Genomic DNA, 26857 nt, shown 5'->3' with positions numbered 1-26857 from the left:
CTGGTATTCTTGCCTGGAAAATTCCATGGACAGAGGACCCTGGTGGGCTATAATCATGGGTTCAAAATAGAGAAAAGGGGTGAAAAGGAGGTGAACTGACAAGACACAGGAATGGGAATACCAGTGGCCCTGAGCACTGGAGGAAACAGCGCCATTCACGGAAAGAGAAATACAGTTCACACTTAGACCAAGATATCATTTTCACCCTTCAGATGGTCTAACTTTAATCCCATGCTGTATTCAAAAAGATGTTTGAAAACAGGCACTTTTATTCATTCTAGTAATTTGTAGAATAGTACAGCTTTGGTGGACAGTAATTTTGCAACATATATCAAAACTGTAAGTGCATTTATCCCCTTTACCTGGGAACTTGGCATCTGAGAATTCATCTACAGAAATTCTTACACACGTATAAGCCACGTGCACCTGTAAGGACATTTAGGTAACATCGTCTGCATTTGCCAAAGATGGGACACAACCCAAATGTCTAATATTCTGCAGTTCAGTTCAGTTCAGTCGCTCAGTCGTGTCCAACTCTTTGTGACCCCATGAATCGCAGCACGCCAGGCCTCCCTGTCCATCACCATCTCCCAGAGTTCACTCAAACTCACGTCCACCGAGTCAGTGATACCATCCAGCCATCTCATCCTCTTTCATCCCCTTCTCCTCCTGCCCCCAATCCCTCCCAGCATCAGAGTCTTTTCCATTGAGTCAACTCTTCACATGAGGTGGCCAAAGTTCTGGAGTTTCAGCTTTAGCATCATTTCTTCCAAAGAACACCCAGGGCTGATCTCCTTTAGAATGGACTGGTTGGATCTCCTTGCAGTCCAAGGGACTCTCAAGAGTCTTCTCCAACAGCACAGAGTTAGTTTCATAAAAAGTAGTACAGTATACTCCCTGGAGGATGATATAGCCACCCACTCCAGTATTCTTGTCTGGGAAATCCCATGGACAGAGGAGCCTGGTGTGCTACAGTTCATGGGGTCACAAAGAGTCAGACATGCCTTAGCACCTAAACCACTACCACAGTATGCTATCCTTTATGTAACAAAATAAAGTTGTAGTTCATGTAAAAAATAGGATCCCTAGGAATCTGACGAAGATGGTTGCCTCTAGGAGGGTTCTGGGGGTCAGGCTGAGAGGAAGTCTTCTCTACACGTTGGTTTGAATCTTTGACATTTTGGACCATGTGCAGTGGTTATTGATTTAAAATTCTTTTTAAAATTTAAAAAAGGCAAGATATTTCTGTTCTTCTTTCTCTCCAGTAAGAATCAGCAGGTGAGTGGCTGGGTGCCTAGGTGGATGCCAACCTCTTGTCCTGGCTGGGTCACCACTGCCTGGCCGGGTGTCCCAGCTGTCAGGAAGGTGGTGTGGAAGGTGAGGGGGGCCTCAGCTGTGTGCCATGTGGAGGCGTGCTCCACGCTCACTTGTGGCCATCACCTCCCACGTGGGGCCTGCTGGTACTCTGCTCGCAAGTTTTCATCTAATTATGAATTAATTCATACACATTAGTGGTGAATTATGTAGCCTTTCAAATTATTTTGGAGGCAGACAGAGGAGAATACATTTTAAATCTGAAATAATTAAAATGTCACAGTTGCTTGTGCCTCTTAGGTACTGGGGCTTCCGTGGTGGCTGAGACGGTAAAGAATCTGCCTGCAACGCAGGAGACCCAGGGTTTGATTCCTGGGTCAGGAAGATCACCTGGAGCAGGGCATGGCAAGCCACTGCAGTGTTGTTGCCTGGAGAATCCCATGGACAGAGGAGCCTGGCGGGTTACAGTCCATGCGGTTACAAAGAGTCAACTGAGCAACTAACACTCAGGTACGGGGGGCCCACAGATGGGGAACAAGTTCAGGACCAAAGGCATCATTCACAGCTCCATGCTCCCGTATTTGACCTCTCCCCGAGGCAGGTTTCCAATGAAGCCCTTCAATCTGCTCTTCTCACTGCACCCCAAGCAGAAGCAAACTCTCACTGATGCTGCACCCCGAGAGGGGGTGAGCCCACGGAGGGCCCCACAGCTTTTTCAGGGACAGGGCTGTGCTGTAGCTCTGGACTTTGTCACCGTGTCACCACACTCGGGTCTCTGGCTCAGCTTCTGTGTTCTGAATCCCCGCAGCTGTGGGTGGCGGCTTGCTGCCGAGTCCCCAGTGGGCCCTGCTTGGCAGTCGGCTCCCTGACTCCTGGGACCGGGACCCAGAGTCCACCCACCGAAAGGCTGGCGGGAGCTGCCATGCCGCAAAGGACGGGTGTCCTCCAGGCCTGGCAGATTGCCCACGGATGCGCGCAGATGCTGAAGGCTGTCTGGAGCCCTCTGGAAGCGCTGGCCTCTGTTTAGGGCTTCCCTCAGGCCCCACTCAAGGCTGGCTTTCAGGTGGCTCCAGCAGAGAACCTGGGAGAGACTGGTTAGTTCTTAAAACATATAACTAGCCTGAGAGAGAGACTGTTGTTTGTTATTCATTCATTTATCTATTTTCAGCAGGAAAAGATTTTTTTATTATATCTTTTTTTAGATTATAGTTTTTATAGATTATATGGCTTTTTAGATTATATATTATATAATTAGATTATATAGATTATATATTATATATCATATATAGGTTATATTATATAATTATATTATATATTTAGATTATATAATACATACTAAATATATATTATATAATTAGATTATATAGATTATATATTATATTATATATATCATATATAGATTATATTATATAATTATATTATATATTTAGATTATATAATACATACTAAATATAGATTATATAATTAGATTATGTATTATAGTTTGTGTAGATTATATGGCTTTTCTTAGATTTACAATGTCATGTTAGCTTCAGATGTGCAGCCCAGTGATTCCGTTACACACACACACACACACACACACACAACCTTCTTCCGGATTTTTTCACGTACAGGTTATTACAAAATATTCAGTGTTGCTCCCTGTGCTGTACAGGAGGTCCTCGTTGGTTATCTATTTTTTGTATGGTGGGTAGTGTGTATCTGTTAATCCAGTCTCCCAATTTATCCCACCCCCTGCCCTTCTGCTTTGGTAACCGTAAGTGTGTTTTCCATATGTCCGTGAGTCTACTTCTGTTTCTTAAGTTCATTCGTATCTTTTTTTGGTTTAGATTCCACATACGAGCGGTATCATATATTTGTCTTTCTGTTTTTAGATGAGCTAAGGAAGTGCTGAGTAAGAGGCGTGAAGCCACCCCTCTGTGGATGAGCCTAGTGTATGGGTGGGTGCGTGTGCATCTGTGACCATGCGCATGTGTGTGAATCCTTGCACACGGGCTGAGTGTGCACATGCGTGCAGCGTGTCCACGCAGGCGCCAGACAGATGCGGGCAGCTGCACGTGTCTGCTCCATGGTCTGAAGGACTAGAATCACCTTCCGGTTCATCAGCTGTTTTACACAAGGAAAGGCCCAGAGAGACTGGCTGCCCGCCATGCAAGACAAAAACATCCAGGTACCCGGCGTGGCCAGCAGGGCTGTTTCCTCGGGCAGAGGCACTGCCTGGCGAGACATCAGCCGACCTGTCAGTGGACAGGGAAAGAGGCTTCTTTCCTGTGCCTTTGAAGTGGGGCCCCTTGGAGGCCCAGCCTGGGCACCCATTCTGTGCCCACTTTTCTGGCTCAGGAGGAATGTAGGGCCATGCTGAGCAGGAAGCACAGCTGCTGGCATTCCTGGTTAAGGACAAGGTAAGGGAGGAAGAAAGGAAGGAGAGGGAGACAGCGAGAGGAGGGACAGGGGGTGGGGCGGGGAAGAGGAAGGGCTGCAGACCTGGAGGGAGGAGAGGGGAGCCCCAGGGGCGTGGAGAGGGCGGCAGGGAGCTTGGTGCAAACCCACACTGCGTTTCTCTCTTGAAATCACTTGTGCGCGGGCTGATGGGAAGGAGCCAGGGGCCCCACTGCCCAGGGCTCCCTGCCTCATGTCTGGCCGGCTGGGTCTCAGATCCCCAGCAGTTCATTGTGAACAGCTCTGGGCTCTGGACTGCGGCCTCAAGGAGACAGTCGTGGTGGCTGAAAGGGTCTCCTCACAATAGTGTCATGGTTTATGGGGGGACCTGCTGGAGAACCCTTGAGGCAAATGGCTGGGGACCTTGGACAAATGATCTCCCTTCCCTGGCCTCACCTTCTCCTTGTAAAAGGCGTACTGAACACTAATCAACAAAGTGGACTATTCAGGTATTTAACTGAGGCGGCAGAAGAGCTTGGAAGCGGAAGTCAGTGAGTTTGTTCAATATGAACATGTACAGTTTTCAGGACTTTTCCTGAAAAATACAAAATATTAGCAGGTCCTAGATCCCCAGATACACACGTGGTGGCAGAAAATCTCAGCAGCAGATGGGGGCCAATGGCCCACGACTGCATGTCTATATGAAGGGCAGCGTGTGTGTGTGTGTGTGTGTGTGTGTGTTGGAGTAGAGACTCCAAGGAGCCCTGAGTAGCGTATGGAAAGTAAAAGTACCCAACACTCGGCTCAGGCAATTGTTTTTCTCCCAGAGGCTAAAACTCACGGGCAGCCTGCCAACAGCCACATTAGGATAAGAAATGTAATATGTTTATAATAAGTTTGCAAAATGCATCTTGACGCAGTGAGTGCGCAGTGCGCCCTAGCCGGCTGTGACGCTGCTTTGGCCGGGTGTCCATGCCGCCAGCGCAGAGCTCACAGGCCGGGGTTCGGAAAGCCTGGCGCTCCCTTCTCACTCGTCCACTTCCCTCTGGGCTGGATAAACACGTTCCCAGAGACCACAGCTGGTGTCAGGGAGCCAACAGAAGCTGCTGCACCCTCCCTTGCTGGAGCTGCCGCCGCTACAGTAGAAAGACTTGAAAGGACAGGACGTCTCCAAGTTGGACAGGACTTCCCTGGTGGCTCAGTAGGAAAGAATCCACCTGCCAAGGAAGGAGACACAGGTTTGATCCCTGGGTCGGCAAGATCCCCTGGAGGAGGAAATAGCAACCCCCCACTCCAGTATTCTTGCCTGGAGAATCCCATGGACAGAGGAGCCTGGTGGGTTACAGTCCGCGGGGTTGCAAAGAGTCGGACATGATTGAGCACTAAGCAACAACAGCAACAACTTCAAGCTGGAAAACAACCCAGAGCACACTCATTCCCCCGACTCGGGAAGCCCAGGTTCCCGCAGGTACCCTCTTGCGAGCGTCTGGGTGCTGCTAGGTTTCCCCACTCCCAGGTAAGATGCAAGCCCTGCTTTCACTGCACTGCTTCCCGGCATCTAACATTTCCGAGTCTGTATGCTGTCACTTTTTAGACAACAAGCCAGCCAGCATTTATTGGGCATTTACTGTAAGCCTGGCACCTTCTGAGCACTTTACATGCGTCACCTCATCGGACCCACCCAGCAACGTTCGAGAGAGAGAAATACCATTATCCATTTTACAGATGCGGAAGGGGAAGTTGGGGGACTTACAAGATTTGCCCCAAATCCCACCACCCGTGGCATTACTGTGGAGTCGGGCTAGAATTCAGGCTTTTCCAACTCTGAATCCCAGCTCCTTGCTATCGAACTCCCCATTCTTCCCCACCTTCCACGTGGACATCCACACAAGGCTTCTCTCAGACCCACGCAGGTCCACCCCGCCCCAACCCTCCCCTGGAAATATCCTTTAGCTTTTTTCCAGATCCTTCCCTCTGACCTCTGCAAACTCATTTCCCCAAAGGGCACGGGTTCCCTCTGTTCAGAACTGAGTTAACAATAAAACGCAGTAGCTCAAAGCATTCTGGTTAGGATCAGACACACTCAGCTTAGCATTCTGCTTTAGCCTCAGCAAATGCCCCGCTCCTGTTTCCCATGGGTAACAACAGAGCAACTACCCACGGGGTGGGTGTGCGAGTTAAACGAGATAAAACAGAAAGCGCTCCTGGCCCATGTGTGCACAGGAGCTGCAGCGCTGCAGCAAGGGTATGTTGTGACCAAGGTGATAAGGGGAGGAGGACATTGGGGGGGGGGGGTCCCACCACCGACGTGACTTGAACCTCCCAGCAAGAGGAGAGGGTTTGCTCAAGGACACACAGACCAGAGAGCCCAGACCTCAGCCTGCCGGTGTCTTTCTCACTCCACTTCCTGGGGAAGCACCTGCAGGAGTGGGGAGGGGGTGGGCAGAGAGGCTGGGGAGACTGAAAGCTCCCCTGCAGGAAGCTAAGAAGAAGCTCGGCTCATCAACACCCAGGCAGTGTGGGCAAGCACCTCTAATCTGGCTGATCCAGAGTCCCCGAGACATAACTGGCCCACTGCCCCCTCAGGGCCTTGGATCTCCCCACCTTTAATGGTGACAGGGAAGTCTTTTCTGAAGTGCATGAATTCCAATGTGTGACGGTGCTTTAAAGAGATAGACTTTTAAAAAAAGTCCTGGGCTTTCCTGGAGGTCCAGTGGTTAACCCTCTGCACTTCCACTGCAGGGAGCATGGGTTCCATCCCTGGTCGGGGAACTAAGATCCTGCATGCCACGCAGTGTGGCTAAAGATTTAAGAAATAATTTAAATAAAATAAATTTTTAAAAAGGTCCTGTGTCTTCAAACCTCACCTTCCCCAACTATCCTCCCTGCCTCCTCCTAAGATCCTCCCTTGACCCCCAGAGCTAAAAATCACACCCACCTACGCCTGGGCCACCCGTCTGCCTCCCCGACCCATGGGTCTGGCTTTATTTTTCCTTCAGAGCACACATTGCTAATGGGTGTTGCATATCTATTTCTTGGCTCACTGTGCCTGCCCTCTGCCCTCACTAGAATACCAGCTCACCAGGCAGAGGCCTGAGTCTGTCCTCCTCCTCACTAATCCCAGGGCCTTCCGTCATTCCTGGCACGAGAACAGGCTCGCTAAATAGTGGTTCAACAAACAAATGAAGGAATGATTCTTTATACCATTTCAGAAAACTATAAAAATTGGTATGTCAGAGCTGTAGGTGACATTTTCAAATATGACCCTGCACTCAGATAAAGGTTGATTCAGACCATTAAAACATACGCTCCAGGACTTCCTCGGTGGTCCAGTGGTTAGGAATCCACCTGCAATGCAGTGTTCGATCCCTGGTCTGGGAAGATTCCACGTGCCAGGGGGCAACTAGAGAGTACCCCCGACTTGCCACAACTAAGAAGCCAAAAATAAATAAATTAAAATTTTAAATAAAAAATGTTTGAAAATATGCTCCAGGTTAAAAGCATTCTCCTTTGCTTGATTATAACAGCCAAAACCTAGAAACAACTCAGGTGTCCATCAATAGGAGGATGGATCAAAGCTTTGGTAGATTTGTGTGATGGAATACAGCTCAGCTGTAAAACAGAATGAAGGACGAAACATGGATAAATCTCAAAATATCATGTTGAAAGAAGAAAGCCAGACACATAAGAGTGTCTGATTCACGCTTCTATCCATGTGACATTCTAGAACAAATCACGCTAATTTAGGATGTTAAAAGAAGCACAACAGTGTTTGCCTGTGGGGGGTGACTGACAGCGAGGATTGACTGAGAAGGAGCATGAGGGAATTTCTCAGGTAACGGATCCACTCTATATCTCGAGAGAGCATGGGCTATGGTCATCAAATGGTCCACTTAAGATTGTACTTTTTCGTGTATGTACAATTCTTAACTTAGAAAGATATAAGCAAATGTGCGTGCATGCATGCTAAGTCACTTCATTTGTGTCTGACTCTTTGTAACCCTATAGACTGTAGCCCACCAGTCTCCTCTGTCCATGGGATTCTCCAGGCAGTAATACTGGAATGGGTTGCCATGCTCTTTTCCAGTGGATCTTTCCAACCCAGGAATCGAACCCGTGTCTCTTACGAATACTGAACTGTAATTAATAATACATAGGCTGAGGTATTTAAGAGTGAATCTTTGCAACTTACTTGTAAATGCATCCCAAAAGTGAGATGAGGACTTTCTCTTCCAGGAAGTTGGAACAGACACACTTAACCATTTCTCCTGCTCTCAACGACTAAATACCCTGAATATTATACAAAACAAACATTAAGAGGATTCTAGAAAGTAGAGAAAAGACAGACTAATAGGAACCTCAGGGCCAGTGGAACAGAGAGGTGAGATCTCTGGTTTCTTTTTGTCTCATGTATCCTAGACGACGCACTGAAGAAGCCGGGAACTCAAATTCCAAAAGAGAGCAGACACAGGAGAAGTCCCCACAAAATACTGCTCTCTCTAGCCAAAGAGCCTGGAAAGGGGAAGCCCACTAAGAAATAAAAGTTTTAGGCAATAACTGTTCCACTTTTGCCAAACATCATAGAAACTACATTATCAGGCTTCTCTGGTGGCTCAGATAGTAAAGAATCTGCCTGCAATGCAGGAGACCCAAGTTCAATCTGCAAAGGCCATGGGGAGCTCAGCTGTCCATCCACTCTCAGACCAGGCTGAAACCAGGTGCCCTAAACCACCCTACCTGCCGCCCATCCCAGGGTGGTATCTGAGAGGGCTGAGCAGGGAGCTACAACTTTGATCCCTTCCCAGTGGTAACAAGCTCCTCCCCAGGGTCAGTGGAGACCTCATCGCGAGCCTAGACTTTTATCCCCACACACAGCAACAAGGAGCTCCTTCCTGCCCCGTGAGGGTGGTATCTGGGAGGCCCAGTGGTGAGTCAGGACCCTCTTTACCTCTCAGGGGCGACAAGGCCACGCGGGGAACAGCAACGAAGCACTGACACCTCCCCATGGGGCGCTGTCATGGAGGCCGCGCACGAGGCAGGGGGCTGAGCTTCTACTCCCACCCAGCAACAAGGAGACCCCTGCCTCTGGTGTCAACAGAGGCCGAGTGAGAGGCCTGGACCTCCACCCCCACCGGCAGTAATGCGGCAGCTCACTGCCACACCCGCCCCCACCCCCGCAACACCTTCGCCTGCAGTGTCAGAGGGAGCCAGTGAAAACAGATGGAGATAAGATACAGAATCTCTAAATAGAGGGCCCCAAATGTCAAGTCTGCAGTAAAAAATTGCTCATCATACCAAGAACCAGGGTCATCTCAAACTGAATGAAGAAAGCAACTGATAAATGCTCAGAGGGTAAAAAATCTGCCTGCAATGCAGAAGACCCAGGTTTGATCCCTGGGTCAGGAAGATCTCCTGGAGAAGGGAATGGTAACCCACTCCAGTATTCTTGCCTGGAGAATCCCCATGGACAGAGGAGCCTGGCAGGCTGCAGTCCATGGCGTCATAAAGAGTTGGACACGACTGAGCGACTAAGCACAACACAGATATAGATATATATATAAAACGGAGAAGGCAATGGCACCCCACTCCAGTACTCTTGCCTGGAAAATCCTATAGACAGAGGAGCCTGGTAGGCTGCAGTCCATGGGGTCGCTAAGAGTTGGACACGACTGAGCAACTTCACTTTCACTTTTCACTTTCACGCATTGGAGAAGGAAATGGCAACCCACTCCAGTGTTCTTACCTGGAGAATCCCAGGGACGGGGAGCCTGGCGGGCTGCCGTCTATGGGGTCGCACAGAGTCGGACACGACTGAAGTGACTTAGCATAGCATAGCATAGCATATATATAAAGCATATATATAAGCATATATATAAAGCATGTATACATATATAACATATACATGTATATAAAACAGAGAAATGACACTACCTATAGCAGAAAAGGTTTGAATGACAGCACATTTTCATTAGAAACCACTGAGGCCAGAGTACTTTCCAGTGCTGAAAGAAAAGAACTGCTACAACGTATGTAGAAAAGAACTGTTTGCAGAAACTCCTGTATTCAGTTGAAAGGTCTTTTCCAGTGAAGGATCCTTCACTGGAAGGAAATGAAAGGGAAACTAAGACATTTCCAAAAAATGAAAAATGAAGAATATTTGTCACTAGCAGATATACCATATAAGAGTGGCTAAAAGTAGTTTCCTGGACAAAAAAAGAAACAATAAAAGAAAGACTTCTGGAACACCAGTAAGGAAGAAATAACACAATAAGCAAAAATATTGGTAATACTGGTAAATACAATGGACTTTCTTTTCTTTCTTAATTTTCTAAATTATGTTGACAGTTGAGGCAAAAACTGTAACACTGCTAATGAGAATCACAATATATGTAGAAGAAATATTTAAGACAATTATAAACAGGAAGGGAAAAGGGATATATTAAGAAGTAAATCTAGACTTGACTCAAAGTTGCTAAATGATGACACTAGAAATTTATGGTCTCAATATATGCAAGAAGTCGCTTGATATAATCCAGTTAATATTGCTGATAAAAACTCTCAGCAAGTTAAGAATAGATGGTAACTTTCTCTATCTGATAAGGGGCATCTACTAAAAACTAATGGCTGATAACATCATTATTAATGGTGAAAGATGGAATAGTTTCCTCCTAAGATGAGAAACTTTCACAGATTCTACTCCACATTGTAGTAAAGATTTGATCCAGTACAATATGGCAAGAAATAAAAACTAAAAAGTTCTAGATTGGAACTAGAGAAGTAAAGCCATCCTCATTTGCAGATGACATGCTGAAACTCCAATACTTTGGCCACCTGATGCGAAGAGCTGACTCATTTGAAAAGACCCTGATGCTGGGAAAGATTGAGGGCAGGGGGAGAAGGGGATGACAGAGCATGAGATGGTTGCATGGCATCACCGACTCAATGGACATGGGTTTGGGTAAATTCTGGGAGTTGGTGATGGACAGGGAGGCCTGGCGTGCTGCAGTTCATGGGGTCGCAAAGAGTCGGACACGACTGAGTGACTGAACTGAGCTGAACTGAGAATCTGTGTAAAAAATCCTATAGAAACAGAAAGTTAGTGGACTGTAAAAGGTGACTTTAGTGAAGATATGGGGTAAGAGATTAATGCACAAAAAATGTATACTTTCAGTGAACAACTGAAAATTGAAATTTTAAAAATAGCTCTTACACTAGTATCAAAAATTATAAAACACTTAAGGCAAATCTGACAAAAGATGGACAATAGCTGTGCATTGAAAATTATAAAACACTGCTGAGAGAAATTAAAAACCACCTAAATAAATAGATACTGTGCTCATGGGTTAGAAAATTCAGTATTTAAAATTTTTTTTTAATTGAGTGAAAGTCTTTAAATTCTACATGTGTGTGTGCTCAGTGAGCTGGTCGTGTCCAGCTCTTTGCAACCCCATGGACTGGAGCTCATCAGGCTCCTCTGTCTGTGGAATTTTCCAGGCAAGAAGACTGGAGTGGGCTACTGTTATCTACTTCAGGGAATCTAAAATCACAAAGAGATCTCACTATTCATGTATTAGGATGACTAGAACAAAAAGTCTGACCATAACAAACATTAATAAGGACATGGAGCAACTGGAATTCTCACCCTTGGCTGATGAGTTTTACAAATGATGAGGCAATTGTTAACCAAATCTTTTCAAAAATCCACTCAAGCAACTGTCTTAATTTCTTCCCTGCCTCTTCTCAGGGCCATGATAGAGCCAGTTTTCCAGGGTCACACAAGGCCACCTCCAGCAGCAGAAAACTTCTCACCTTAAAGCAATCTGGAGTGGATCTAGTTTAGAAACAATCTTTCCAAAGATCTGTGTTTTCTTGGAGGCACCAGACTATGAAGTTAGTATGTTGCTGTTGTCTAGCTGCTCAGTGGTGTTGGACTCTGTGACCCCATGGGCTGTAGCCCGCCAGGCTCCTCTATCCATGGGATTTTCCAGGCAAGCACGCCGGAGTAGGTTGCCATTCCTTCTCCGAGGAATCTTTCCCACCCAGGGATTGAACCTTCGTCTTCTGCGTTGGCAGGCAGATTCTTTACCGCTGAGCCACCAGGGAAGCCTATGAAGTTAGTATGGTGTCTTCAACTGCCCTGCCCTCTTTAGGTTTGCTTGTCTTTGGACTGAGGTGACTTTGAAGGCGGCTCGGTGCCCAACCCAACTGAAGGGAGGAAGGCAGAATGCATCAGGACTCAGCAAACTCTTCTGAATGCTTTTTGAGGATTAAACACAGTTCTCCGACTGTTAGGGCCTGAGCTGTGCGTTCTGTCTGTGTCTCTGCCTATGGTGAGAGGAAGCGATCAGGCTGAGGCCAGGAAAGACCTGCTACAGCTGATAAAGCCCATGCCCCTTGTCAGGAACCTGTGGTTTTTCTGTCTTTGAAGCAACAAGACTAGGAGGAGGTACCTTTCTTCCCAAACAGCGCTCCGTATATTGCTGGGGGGACAACTCATTCGCACACACCAGGACACTGAGACCCTGAGCCCCAGGGCTGTGTGCTTCATTTCAGGCCAACTGGACACGGCTTTCTCCCTTACACGATGGAATTGGAAAGTTCCGTGCCCTCCCATTGCTCTGTGGATGCGCGGAAGAGGTAGCCTCCAGGCTGGGGTGGAGAGGGCACCAGGCGTGCGTCCTGTCGAGTGTGCCAGACCGCGCGGAGATGCCAGCGCCGCCTAACCGTGACCTTGGTTGCGGGTAGGGAGGCTGGGCGTCTGTCATGCGCGCTGGAGCCTGGCTTCTAGCTTCGTTTTGCTGTCTTTTACTTTTCCTAAAATAATTCCGGGGAGTTTCTATCACTTTGAAAGGACCAGTGAAAACTCTCCAGAGCTAAAATCAATCAAGGTGAAAAGGCAGTGTTTTTTTCCTTTTTGAACTTGGGTTGGTGCCTAAGGGAGAGATCAGTCAAGAAGCCCCCTGGGCCCCAGGTGAATCTGCAGAGCTGGCTATTTTTAGAGAGCAGGCTTTCTGAGATTCCAGCTGGTAGACCCCAAGCCGGCTCTTGTTGCCCTCAGAGCGCAGGTGGCTTAGCAGAATATGATGCAGCCTAGCATGGGCTCCACTGATGCCACTCTGGAGCTGTAGCCTGAGAAGCTAGGAACTCATAGAAAGCCAGCTCTCATTCCTCGTCAGTTTCTTTTTTTTTTAAATTGATGGATTCAGATGCTCTTTGGTGGGGGTAGGATATTATTAAAGATTTATAAATGGAGCAATCTACTAGTAAAAATAAAAAGCATCACATCATCTCACTGGATGGCAGGATATTTTGTTTTTCTCTGGTAATGATCCATAAGTTGAGTCATTGGCTCAGATATGCCCTATGAAGTACACGATTTTTCTATGGGACATCTCCGTGAGTATTTGCTGGCTTACTCCTGGATTAGAAGCCTGGGGAAGCTGGCCCTGGCTGCAGGGAGCCTTTCCCCTCCAGGCAGGTACTCTCTGCACCCTCATCACGCAGGGGTCCCACTTGCTGTGGGCTTTGCGTTCTGTTTTGTCCTCCTAGTCCAGCACAGGGCCCAGAACCTGGAGGACCTCACCCACACGCACTGGGGGCTCCAAGCTCTTCATCTTTAAAGTCAGACGAGAATGCTTGTCTTACCAGCTCCAGAGTCTCCCTGTAGGATCCAGTCCATCCAGGAGCAAGATGCTGGAGGCTGTACGGCTCAGTCACATCCTATCCCCTCCTGCTCCTCCTCACTTTGCCCATCTGTGAAATAAAGGGCACAACTTTATGAGCAACGTTAGAGTCATCCTTACAAAATACTGACCTTTGCTAATTCTGGAATGTGGGTACTTAGGCCTTTGTTGTATTATTCTCTGCATTTTTCAGTCTCCTGCCCCAATAAAAGAAAAGGAAAGAAAAAAAAAAATTTAAGACTTGTAGAAACTCTGGTCTCCTGCAGGTGGACTTTCTCTGGTTCAGGATACAGTAAGTGTTAGTTGCTCAGTCGTGTCTGACTCTGTTACCCCATGGGTCATGACAGAGGTCATTGTCCCAAGCAACAGTGCTGGAGTGGATAACCATGCCTTTCTCCAGGGGAATCTTCCTGAGCCAGGGACTGAACCCGGGTCTCCTGCATTGCAGGCAGATTCTTTACCATCTGAGCCACTAGGGAGACACAGGAAAATGCCCAGTAGATCCAACTCCAGGAGGGATGAACAATTATGATAGACCATTCATCTTGTTTCTGCTCCTTCCATTGTTTTAGGAATTTACTATTAATAAGACCCAGCAGTATGTTTCATCCCTGTTCCTGTCCTCATCTATTTAAGGCAGCTGTGTGCTCACCAGGCTCTTTGATCTAGGATAGAAGTTTTCTAGTTGAAGGCAGGTGAATATCCAGGATGATGTCATTCATGGCGTTTTGATTCAATATCATCCAACCCTACCCACCTCAACAAAATTGACCTGTACTAAGCTAAAGCACACACATGAATGAAGGAAAGCTTCTATCTGTAGCTATTAAAAATGTGCCTTGTCTAACACGATCCCAGACTTCCTTGGGCTTCACAAGCACACACGGCTCAAGATAACCCGTATGGTCATTTCTACTCCCGTAACTTAAAAAACAGCCAAGCTAAATTAAGTAACAACAACAACACAAGTTGTTTCCCACACAGTTTGCCGTGCTCTCACCACCAAGTTTTCAGCCTGAAACAATTTCATGCTTGAGTTATTAACTTATGAAAATAGGCACAAAAGGGGGAAAATGTGAACAGATCCTCAACTATATTATTAGTCATTGCTACAGATGACTGCGTTCCGGCACAAAGGCGTATCTCAGCTTTGAACAAAATGTAGCTCACTAATGGGTTATGCCTCGTGTAGGTTTCTGTAATCATTATGTGACCATTCTCTGTAATTTACCCTGGTTTCCATTAGGACTGTGCGCGTGGAGCAGGCATGCACTCAAGCACGCACACACACACACTTTTAAGTCCCGTTTCATTTGTGGCTGAAAGGAAAGGTCATGGAGCCGTCATTCATTTGAGGGAAATACCACTGTATTGATAAAGATAATATTTGGAAACAGGAGTGATGGATGAATGTGTGTGTGGATTCTGAAAATACTGGCGGATGAGGGGGTAGCAACGTGAATAAAGGAAAGGAATCTGGAAGCAGCCTGGAGAAGATGGAGGCAGAGTGGGAGAGTGACCAGGGTCATCTTGGGGTCTCTATTCCAGAGGGAAGAGAGGGGCATCTTTCTCACTTTGCTAAGTGCGCTCAGGTCTCCTGGTTGAGCGGTGAGATTCCAGGCAAGAGCCCCACTTTGGGGACGTTCGTTTCTGGCTGTGGCTCAGGGGTGTTGCCCTGAACACGTTTGAGTCAAATGAGTAACGAAGCCGAGTTTTGAGCCTGTTGATTCTCGCTTCTGTAAAGTCCAGAACTGGGTCTAGAAATCAAAGCTTGTGAATATTAACTTCTGAAAACAACAGCAAAAAGAGCCAGCAAGAGAATCTGCATGGGAAAGAAATACAGAAGGGATATGAGAAACTTGGAGAAGATCAAGCTTTCCAAAGACAAGTGTGAATCCCCAGAACCATCTCCTAAATGGATCAGAGGCTGGGACCCCGGAAGCAGAGAGACGCCCCACAATTCTCCGCCAGCAAGAGAAGCCCTTGGCATCCCCCCACCATAGAACTGGCCAGGAGAGGAACCCAAGTGGCTCTTTTAACCTCTTTGAAATGTTAACGAACAGTTTGATTTTATTCTTTCCTCCTCTTTAAAACAAATGTGGTGTTACTTTGCCAGGAATGTAAAATCACATCGCAAGTCAACTGCTCATCTTTCTGCTCAGCTGAGTCCAAGCCCTGCCAGAGGGTCTCCTCCAGTCAGGTGACAGAAATGCCAGTCTTGCCAATGACCACTCTTCCACGGCTCTGCCAGGGGCCTCAGGCCTCACGCTGCTCTTAGAGCCCAGGACATACCACCCCCAGCTCCCGTGAAAAAACAGACGTGCTCCCAGTGTCCTGCTAGGTACTAGGCAAACTCAGGCACGTTCAGCGTGTTGGATGCTGGGCCCTGCGGAAGGGAGCAGGCTGGAGAGAAGTCAGGAGGACAAAGCCCCCTGAAAGATCTGGAATCTTTAGCGGATGAAGCCCCACTCTGCCTCACCATTTCACCTGCGACACAGCGGGGCTCAATGGCTCAACAAGCAGCAGAACTGGAGCTGCAAGCAGGTGGCACGGAACCCCGAGGCTCACCTGTCATCATGCCACCCACTCAGGCCCCCCTTCCCCCTCCTCCCAATGCAGGGCAAATTCAGTGGCAGGAACGCCTGCAGACAGGAGGGGCCGGGGGCTCTGTGGTTTGTTCAGAGGCCACTAGAAGGAGCCCGGCAGTGTCTCACAGCCAGCGCCAGCCAGAAAACTGGAAAACTGGAAACTGGCCAGAGAGGCAGAACTCTGCGCCCCAGAGGCATGGGCTGAGAGGCCCACAGTGCCCCACGGGGACACTCCTCGAGAGGGCTCAGCCTATGACAGGGACCTGGGAGGCTGGGTGAACTCTGTCCCATGGGCAGTAGGAAGTGGGAGAGGAACCTTCTGGAAAACAGAAATTCAAAGCCCAGGAAACAATCCACTTTATCTCATTTCACCTTAGTTATCATCTCCACGGCCCACAGGACAAAGTCCTGCTTTTCATTGTTGTTCGGTTGCTCACTCCTGTCCGACTCTTTAGGAGCCCACGGACGCAAAGGCTTCCCTGTCCTTCACCATCTCCCAGAGTTTGCTCAAACTCATGTCCATTGAGTTGGTGATGCCATCCAACCTTTTCCTGCCCTCAGTCTTTTCCAGCATCAGGGTCTTTTCCAATGAGTCGGCTCTTCACATCAGGTGGCCAAAGTATTGGAGCTTCAGCTTCAGCATCAGTCCTTCCAATGAATACTCAGGGTTGATTTCCTTTAGGATTGATTGGTTTGATCTCTTTGCTGTCCAAGGGACTCTCAAGAATCTTCTCCAGCACCACAGTTCAAAAGTATCAATTCTTTGGCGCTCAGCCTTCTTTATGGTCCAACTCTCACATCTGTACATGACTACTGGAAAAACCATAACTTTGACTAGATAGACCTTTGTCTGCCAAGGAATATCTCTGCTTTTTAATACGCTGTCTAGTTTTGTCACAGCGTTTTTTTTTTACAGTATGAAAAGGCAAAGTCCTGCTAAGTGTGCCTTATCTCACAGAATCCTCTCGCCATCCATAAGATGAGTATCGTGATTAGATCCTCCCTCCCCCAGCTTTATTTTTAACATCTTAATCATTTTCAGTGTACATTCAATGGTAAGTACATAAATATTGTTATGTGACAGGTCTGCACAACTTTTTCATTTCACAAAACTGAAACTCTGTACCCATTAAACAGTCATTTCCCCCTCCCCACCCCCTCAGCCCGTGGCAGCCACCACTCCATTTTCTGTTTCTGTGAATTTGCCTACTCTAAGTGGAAGCACACAGGATTTGTCTTTTCTGTGATTGGCTTAGTCCACTTATCATGATGTCCTCAAGGTCCATCTATGTGGTAGCATGTGTCTGAGTTCCCTTCCAAGGGCTGAATGATTTTCCACTGTATGAATGGACCACATTTGATTGTCCATTCATCTGTCAATGGATGCTTGGGGTGCTTCCACCTTTCGGCTATTGTGAATACGGCTGCTGTGAACAGGAGTGTGAAAAAGTCTCTTTGCGGTCCGACTCTTTGCGACCCCATGGACTGTAGCCTGCCAGACTCCTCTGTCCATGGGATTTTCAGGCAAGAATACTGGACTGGTCCAATAAAAAAATAAATTAATTAAAAAAAAAGAATACTGGACTGGGTTGCCATTCCTCCTCCAGAGGTTCTTCCCCACCTAATGATCAAACTCACATCTCCTGCATCTCCTACATTGGCGGGTGGATTCTTTATCACTGAGCCACCTGGGAAGCTCACGCTTTCAATGTTTTTGTCCATATAGCCAGAAGAGGAATTGCTAGATCACATGGTTGTCCTATTTTTAATTTGGGGGGGACCCTCCATACCTTTTTCCACAAGCAACTGTACCATCTTACATTTCCACCAGCAGTGTTTAAGGGTTCAATTTCTCCACATCATTGCCAATACTTATTTTCTGTTTTTTTTTTTTTAGATTTTTTATTTTAACAGTAACCCTCCTCTTGGGTATGAGGTGATATCCCCTTATAGCTTTGATTTGCATTTCCCTAATTCTCAGTGGGGCTTCCCTGGTGGCTCAGTGGTAAAGAAGCTGCCTGCCACACAGCAGATTTGAGTTCAGTCCCTGGGTCTGGAAGATGCCCAGGAAAAGGAAATGGCAATCCAGTCTTGTATTCTTGCCCGGGAAATCCCACGGACAGAGAAGCCTGGTGAGCTGCAGTCCATGGGGTCACAAAGAGTCAAAGACAGGACTTAGCAACTGAGCACGAGCATGCATTCTCAGTGATACTGACCATCTTTTCCCGTTGGCCATTTGCTTGTCTTCTGTAGACAAATAGCTATTCAAGTCCTTTGCCCAGTTAAAAATCAGATGAGTTGGTTTTGGTTGCTATTGAGTTTGAGGAGTTTTCTACATTCCCATCTCCTTCTTCCCCCCCCCCCCCCCACCCTGCTTAAAAAAATTAAAGGGTCAAAGAAGTGGATTTCTTACTCCAGCCTTTGGACAGAGGCTACTTGATTCCGCAGCAGCTGGGAAGGACTGGCCCACCTTCACATGGGTGGCATCCAGAAGAGCTAAGAGCCCATCCTGCCAGCCACAGAGGCTCACAGCAGACACCGCCCATCACGTCAACACACACCCAGTACTCACAGCCCCGTGTGCCAAAGAGCTGTTGGAAAACCAACAGCAAAGCACTGGTTGCTGAGACTCAGAAGCATGTAATGTACATCTTAATAAAGGTCCCACTTTCTTAAGTCTTCCTCTCTCAAGGAAGGGCTGAAGGAAAAACACTGCTCGTGGAAAAATACATTTAAATGGATCGGTGCAGGGCAACCATCTGCACATCTGTTCTTAACAGGTTTCAGCTGAAACTACGAAAATATACACAGATCTGTTTATGTGGAACCAGTTAAATATGATAAGATTTCAACTGAGAGGGTAACTATGGATTCAGTGGTGGGAAAACAAAAAGCACCTCCCCACCCCCCAACACTTGGTCTCCACACACGTTCCTGCTATTTTACCACAGATGTTGTCGAGGGAATAGGATTTGCTGCGAATTAAAAAGATCTAAATTATTTGAGATTGGTTACAAACAACTCAAGATGGTCCCAGCAGCCTCTCTGCAGTATGTAATTCTTGCCTCACCACCAATCTGGGCTGAGTGAGTCCTTTGTCATCGCAGAGGAGCCTACAGCTGGGAAATCACTTGTTTCTGAATAATTCTGTCTTCACTCCTCCAACAAGACATTCGAGAGGAAGCCAGCAGGGAGGCTGCTGGCACACAGAGCACCCAGTTGTCTTCCCTCCCTAAAAATATGCTGTGGCCCCCTAAAGACACGCAGGCAGAGGGGAGGGAGCTTTAACTGGCACCCTATGGGGCCTGGGCTTCCCAGGTAGCTCAAGTGGTAAAGAACCCACCTGCCGAGGCAGCAGACACAAGAGATGTGGGTTTGATCCCTGGGTCGGGAAGATGCCCTGGAGGAGGAAATGGCAACCCACTCCAGTATTCTTGCCTGGAAAATTCCATGGACACAAGGGCTTGGCGGGCTACAGTCCATGGAGATACAAAGAGTCAAACATGACTGAGCGAGTGAACACATACCACATAGCTATGAGGTCCCACTGTCATCCCCTTATAGAGATGGGAAGACTGAGGCTATAGGATGATTTGCCCAGGACCACCCTGGCAGGAGGGAGTGAGGTGTTCCAAAGAAGAAAGGCTGTTCCTCCTGTCTAAATATTCCTTGGGGTGAGGCCACAATTCAGAGAACTATAGGGCTCAGCAGCTAAGAGGTGAGGGGCCCTGGGCAGCTAATAAGTGGCTTAAGTGGATTGATACAGACACTGTGAGCCCAGATCGTAGGGTTTTTTGTTTTATCTTTTGGCTATGATGTGCAACATGTAGGATCTTAGTTCTCTGACCAGGGATTGAACCCACATCCCTTGCATGGATACATGGACTCTAAACCACTGGATCACCAGGGAAGTCCCCAGATCCTTTGGTTTTTGGAAAGAACCAGAAGTCATTAGGGCTTCCCAGGTGGCGCTAGTGGTAAAGAATCCACCTGCCAGTGTGGGAGACTTAGGAGATGGGAGTTATATCCCTGGGTGGGGAAGATCCCTTAGAGTAGGAAATGGCAACCCACTCCAGTATTGATGTCTGGAGAATCCCATGGACAGATGAGCCTGGTGGGCTACGGGTCATAGAGTCACAAAGAGTTGGACACGACTGAAGTGTTTCGCAAGCAGAAGTCACTAGATTTCTACATGTTGGCTCAGGAACTGAAAACAAACCCCCAAACCAGGCCCGGCTTGATCTGCAACCCTCGCTGTGGGTCCTTGGGGCTTTGCAGAGGCTGCCTTGGCTTGGCTTGCTCATCAGGTAGGACTCCGGGGGTCTGTCTCTGGTGCAGAAGGTCTTGGACATGGACAATGTGCCCCAGCCCAGCCCCCTGGTCCCCGACTCTCTTCTAAAGCCTTTTCCTGCTTCTTCACTGGAGTTCTCATCTCGATTCCAGCACACTGAACGTACATTCATTTATCAACATTCATCTAATAATTTCTCTCTTAAAAAGTGACATCAGTCTATAAAATGCACCACAGGGAACCCAAGAAGAGCCATCACATATATTCAGAAACACTCAGTCCAAATTGACATCTGACAACATTCCCCACCCCCGGCATCCCCCAGGGGCTGGGCTGTGACTTGGTAAGCTTCTCATTCCTGCTGGACCCCATGCTGTGAAAAGGCACCTGTTTCTGTTCCTTGAAAATCATTTTTTTTAATAAGCAGGTCATTGGAAAACAATTGTGAACGGCAGCTTCATTACATGAGGATTTCTAGAACAAAGAGAACATTGCTCACACTCTGTGACCTGCTTGATGATACTGAATTTTAATTAAAAAATGTTCACGTGTTAAATTGACAAGGAAGGTTTGACACTAGGGCTATAAAATAAATCAGGGACATAAAAGATGGTTGACAGATGGCCTCAATGAACTAGTCAATGTTACTTCATGTTTGTCTTCTCTCTCTTTTTTCATTTGAAATTTTCGGTTTTGAGCTAGAAGGCACAGAGATGGGGAAGCTGGTAAAACCAGCAGAGGGTAAGAGAAAGGGATCCTTATTTGCCTGTTTGCATGCATGCCTGCTTAGTCGTGCCCAGCTCTTTGTGACCCTATGGACTGTAGCCTGTCAAGTTTCTCTGTCCATGGGATTCTTCAGGCAAGAATACTGGGGTGGGTTGCCATTTCCTCCTCCCGAGGATCTTCCCATCCCAGGGATTCAACCTGTGTTTCCTGTGTCTCCTGCATTGCAGGAGGATTCTTTTACCTGCTGAGCCACTGGGGAAGCCTCTATGAGGGCCTCAAGTATCATCTTGTGCAAAGGATCAGCTGTTGTCTCAAAGAGTCTCCTCCAGGTGGCTACTGTCCCAGGCCCCTCTAGAGTAGCCCTTTGAAAGGGCCAGTTTTTCTGAGCAATAAATACGGGACTGCTTCCAGGAGACTGGTGGATCTCAGGAGCCTCAGAACTAGGAATGAGTTATTTGAAAGCAACAGGGTCAGGAAGATCCCCTGGAGAAGTAAATGGCAACCCGCTCCAGTATTCTTGCCCAGCAAATCCCATGTGCAGAGAAGCCTGGAGTTGGACACAACTTAGCAACTAAACAATCACAATAGATCAAATGGTGTGTGGGCAGGAGCAGGATGGTCAAGCCAGCCCAAGCTTCACTAGTTATAAGAGAGTTGTCTTCTGAGATGATGCAATAATTAAATAGGAAAGTCCAAGTGCAGAAAGCATGTCAGTGTGCTGGGTTTAAGAAAGGCCATCTAATGCAGGTGGAGGTGGTCCGCTTCCCCTCTGGATAGACCTTGAGGATATGATGCGTCAGTTCATGTCCTAAAGCTCCATGAACGAGGAGCTATTTCACCCTAATTGCAGAGCCTCAGTTCTGGCCAAGGGGCCCAAGGTGGAAGAATCACGTCCATCACAACCTGTGCAAGAAGGAAGCAAGTGACTTGATTCTTGGGAGCCTGTCTCACCCTGGGACAAAGGAGCAGACTACAGGCTTCTGGGGAAGGCCTGCATCTTGGGGATGGAGGTATCAGCCTCACAGTGTGGGAGCCTGAATGCCTGCTTCCTGCCCGAGAGAACAGATGTGCAAGAGGGGGTTGTAGAGTTAACCACAACTAGAACAGGGCCTCAGCCCTTGCTGGAAAGAGACAGCAATGTACTCAGGGTCCAGGGTCCACACCAGGGACACAGAACAGCAGGTGCCAAGGCCCTGAGGCTGGACTGGCCTGAGTAGAGGGGATGAGCCGCAGCCAAGACCTAGGGGAGGTGCTAGCCATGCGCAGGGAGGAGTCAGAATTCCATTCTAAGGGCAACAGGAAGACACTATTGGGTAATAAGGAGGAGAAGGGTACAGCTCAGAGTCTTTCCCAAAGATCAAGCTGGTTTGTGTGGAGAATGAGTCCAGTGGGCGAGAGGCTGGACTGGGGGCCAAGTGGGTGACGTCACAGGAGAACAAGGGCTGCACGTCACAGGGAGAACCAGCAAGACCATGGTGGGGAGCTGGGCGAGGAGGGCGGGGGAACGGTCCATGACAAGGCATCTAACTCCCAGTTTCCTCCATGGGAAAATGGATGCCGTAATTCCCACCTCTCAGAGAGGCTGTGGAGATCAGAAACAGACGTGGTGCCCCAGCCCAGAGCATGTGCCCAAGAGCTGAGAGTGTCACTGTGTCCCCACCGCCTCCTTGTCTCCATGGGCACGGGCAGCAGACGCTGCCTTCAGTGGTGCCCCTTCTGACCCCTTGACCCCAGTAAAGTGAAAATTCGTGGCTGGGTCAGTATAGGAGACAGGACGGGTCTGGGCCGCTCCTTCTGAGAAATCACGTGCAGCTCCGAAAGCAAAACAGTGATGCAATGAACTTCCAGGTTCTTGAAAACATTCTGATGGTTACGAAAAGTTAACAGGGTGCTGATGGGGACTGGCCCAACAATCACCACCACGAAGCTCTCCTGTTGTTGTTCAGTCGCTAGGTCGTGTCCCACTCTTTGAAGCCCCATAAACAGCAGCACGCCAGGCTTCCCTCTCTTTCACCATCTCCCAGAGTTTACTCAAACTCATGTCCATTGAGTCAGTGATGCTATCTAACTATCTCATCCTCTGTTATCTCCATCTCCTCTTGCCCTCAATCCTTCTCAGCATCAGGGTTTTTCTAAATGAGTTGGCCCCTTGCATCAGGTAGCCTAAGTATTGGAGCTTCAGCTTCAGCACCAGTCCTGCCAATAGGGTTGATTTTCTTTAGCATTGACTGGTTTGACCTCCGTGCTGTCCAAGGGGACTCTCAGGAGTCTTAGGGTGGCAATACTGCCCAAAGCACAACCAAGGGGCTGGACCCAGGACGGTCCTTAGGGCAGGGATCCGCGGGTCCACTCCCTGCCACAATGTCCCCAGCCTTCACACCTGGAGAAGCAGAAGTGGGCATTGGGGAGAGCCGAGGAATTCCCACGATCAGGTCAAACACCCCCTTCTGAGCTCTGAGTTCTCAGCCAGCCTTGCACACAGCCCTCCACAAGATCCTCATGGTCCTTACGAGAGGGGGATGCTTGTGAAGTTTATTCACAAGAGAAACTGGGCCTTTCCCTGCAGGGTCTCCCGACAAGCTGGAAGGGCTCCCTGGAGGAGGAAGCGGGTGGCAGGGCTGTGGGAAGGATGGGAAGGGCGGGTGATGGGGCAGGGTTCCCAGCTCAGCATGAATCCTGGAGAAGGGCACATGATCGGTTTTCTCTGAGCCAGCACATTTTCCATTCTAAATATAGCCCAGGATGACCCAAGACATCTTCTCCTCGCAAGGAGACCTACGGTTCTGTATTTTGCAGCACTTCTGTGATGGCTGGAAGAAATAAACAGAGAGATAGGCTCTTCACTCCTGTGCCCTGATCCCACAGGGCCTTGGGGCCTTAGGAATGACATCCGCCCCCCTTGAGTGCAGCGCTGGGTGAGGCGCTATCTCTGGCCACCACTCTTTAGGCAATATCAAATATTTTGCCAGCCTGGTATCTCCCTCCAGCAAAGCGAAGCAAGGCTCCTATTCACCCAGAAAAGGCCATCCATCCATCATCCCAGGCTGCGATGAGTGGCCCTTTCTGCCATCCTCAGGCTGGTGCACCTTGGGCGTCTTACACGTGAGGCCCAGCCTGATGGGTTTTCACCCAACAGCAGATTCCCACCTTTCCTCGGAATCCTGCTAGAGCATCAGGCTTCTCCATCCCAGTTCTGGAAGGTGCGGGCTTTTCTGCAACGGGGGTAACCGCCACAGGCCTGGGGCACACAGTGGTGACTCTTGGCTCCAATACCCTTGGCTGCTTGTTTATTTATAATCGAGGGGACTTTTTTTCTGTATCTGAGTGGGGCTCTGCTAATTGCTGCACAAGCACTTCTGGGGAAGTTCAAGTTTCCAGAGGCCTGCTGTTAACTCTGACAGTGCCAGGGCTTCCCAGATAGGGCGCCCCGAAGGCGTCTGTAAAGCTGCTTTATAGGAGGCACAAAGCACAGCGGTCTCCAAAGGGTTAGGGGTTGAGACACGAAAACAGTTGTGGCAGGTTACATACAGCAAAGAGTGAGCAATGCAGGCAAGGGAAAAGGAAGATGGATAGGGATAAAACACAGGGACATGCTCCTCTCTCCCTCTGATAACCCTCCCCCTTGCCCCCTCCCCCTGCAACAACCCGACAGACAGACACAGATGCGGCAGACTTAAATCTGGCACACCCTGTCCACAGCAACGAAAGAAAACATATCGAGTTACTCGCAGCCCTGCTCAGATCGGGGCCTGGGCCTCCCCGTGCGCAAAGCTCTGTGGAGGAGAACAGGCCTCCTCGGCGTGTTGTCAGACCCACACCCCTGAGCTCTGCTCGCCTGACCCTGACGGAGTTTGCCGGCCCAGCCCCCAGCCAGCAGGTTAATTCCCTGCCCCGCAGGTGGAGACAGGTAAAACAAACCAAAATGGTATTGCAGGCCGCAGGAAACCTTCCTTTAAAACCTGATCCACCTCCAGGGAGAAAACACGCAAGAACTTGACTCTGGACGGTCCTCTGTTTTCTTAGGGCTGCTGGGAGAGGCCTGGCGGCCAGGGTAAATAAGGCAACGGGCTTCAGGCAAAGACCACTTCCTATCCTCTGTTCCCAGCCCAGAGTCAGCTGTCAATCTTGCAGGATGGAGGCGATTTGGGGGGAAAAGGCTGGTGGAGAGAGAGGGGGACCCCAAGGGAGAAACCTTAGCCACAGGTGTGGCCGGCTCACCTGGCCAGAGCACAGCCCCAGAGTCTGTGCTGCTCAGAGCTCAGTGCCCGGGAGAGCAGGCTGGGGCTCCTGAAATGCAACCCAGGGGGGTTTCAGCCTCTGCTTTGAGCAGCCGGACAGGCAGGCAGGCTGCCAATGGGGACTGGCTGAGCCTCTGCTGTGTGTGAAGCGGGGCCAGGGAAGGCCAGGTATATCTTAGTCATTAGTCAGTGTCCCTGCCAGCCGGCACAGGGAATGCCCTGAGGAGATGAGACAACCAGCTGGCACAGAGCATCCATAGTCAGTATGCTCCCTGGGTCACCAGGTGTGGGGTCTTCTCAAAGCCGGTCCATCTAGTTTTCCTATGCTGGCTCAGACAGTAAAGAATCTACCTGCAATGTGGGAGACCTGGGTTCAAACCCTGGGTCGGGAAGATCCCCTGGAGAAGAAAATGGCAACCCACTCTAGTATTCTTGCCTGGGAAATCCCATGAACAGAGGAGCTTGGCAGGCTACAGTCCATGGGGTCTCAAAGAGTCAAGACACAACTGTGCGAATAACACCTTGAGCCTAGGTGGGCAGGGCAGGGCGTAGCATCACCCCCACTTCACAGGGGGAGTTGAGGCACAGCGGGGCTGTGTGAGCCAGCACCACGAATCCTCTGCCTGCTCTCCTCTGGGTGGGTCTGAGAGCCCTGCCCCGGGCCCGGCCCCCGGCAGGGGCGCTGATGTCAGCTTACACTGGACTCTACCAGGGACCTGAGCTCAGTTTATGTCTGTGATGCAGCAATGACGGGGCCCAGGGGAAGGGGGAAGCAAAGAGCATCCAGAACACTAAGCCAACATAACTGATGTCCTCATAAAAATTAAAAGGGGAAATCTGGACACAGAGATATGCACACAAGGAGAACATCATGGAACTTCCCTGGTGGTCCAGTGGCTTACACGCCACAGTCCCAGTGCAGGGGGCCCAGGAACGAGATCCCATAGTTCAATTCAGTTCAGTCGCTCAGTCGTGTCCAGCTCTTTGCGACCCCATGGACTGCAGCATGCCAGGCTTCCCTGTCTATCACCAAGTCCCGGAGCTTGCTCAAACTCATGTCCATCGAGTCAGTGATGCCATCCAACCATCTGATCCTCTATCTTCCCCTTCTCCTCCTGCCTTCAACTTGCCCAACATTATGGTCTTTTTCAGTGAGATCCCACATGCTATAACTAAGACCTGGCACAGCCAAAAAAACCCAAGGAGAACATCATGCGAAGATGAAGGCAGAGATGGGGGGTGATGCAGCTACAAGGTAGAGACCACCCAGGACAGCCAGCCAACATCCAGGAGCAGGGAGGGGCCTGCAGCAGGCTCCCCCTCGAGCCTCTGAGGGGGCCAGCCCTGCCGACCCTTGATCTCGGGTTTCCAGTCTGCAGAACTGGCACAGTCAGCTTCCGTTCTAAGCCCCCGGCTTTGATACTTGGTTATGCTGCTCCCAGCAAACTGATACAGATGCTACTAAAAAGGCAAAGATGAGGGACCCAGGTGTTGTGGGTGGTTTATCTTTAAAATGAACGGTGAAGGCCCCTCGAGCTCTGTCCTACAGGCACTGAGCCTACTTTATGTTGGAACAAAGGGTAAAACCTTGCAAGGCAAGCACAGCTCAGGAGTTCTCAGCTCAGACTTCCTTCTGGA

General features: G+C 48.9%; 1 long non-coding RNA gene across 3 annotated transcripts in view; it reads right to left on the bottom strand.

Annotated features, from left to right (window-relative positions):
- LOC133256648 (uncharacterized) overlaps positions 1-26857 on the bottom strand; it is a 195123-nt gene that overhangs the window by 55480 nt on the left and 112786 nt on the right. For all 3 annotated transcript variants that reach the window (XR_009739254.1, XR_009739253.1, XR_009739252.1), the window contains one exon: positions 13339-13446. This is a non-coding gene — a long non-coding RNA (uncharacterized LOC133256648). The remainder of the gene's footprint in view (positions 1-13338; positions 13447-26857) is intronic.

Source organism: Bos javanicus, chromosome 11 (genome assembly GCF_032452875.1).
Source record: "Bos javanicus breed banteng chromosome 11, ARS-OSU_banteng_1.0, whole genome shotgun sequence".
Classification (NCBI taxonomy): Eukaryota; Metazoa; Chordata; class Mammalia; order Artiodactyla; family Bovidae; genus Bos; species Bos javanicus.
Note: the sequence above shows the minus strand (reverse complement) of the source record. Positions and strands in the feature narration are given on the sequence as shown.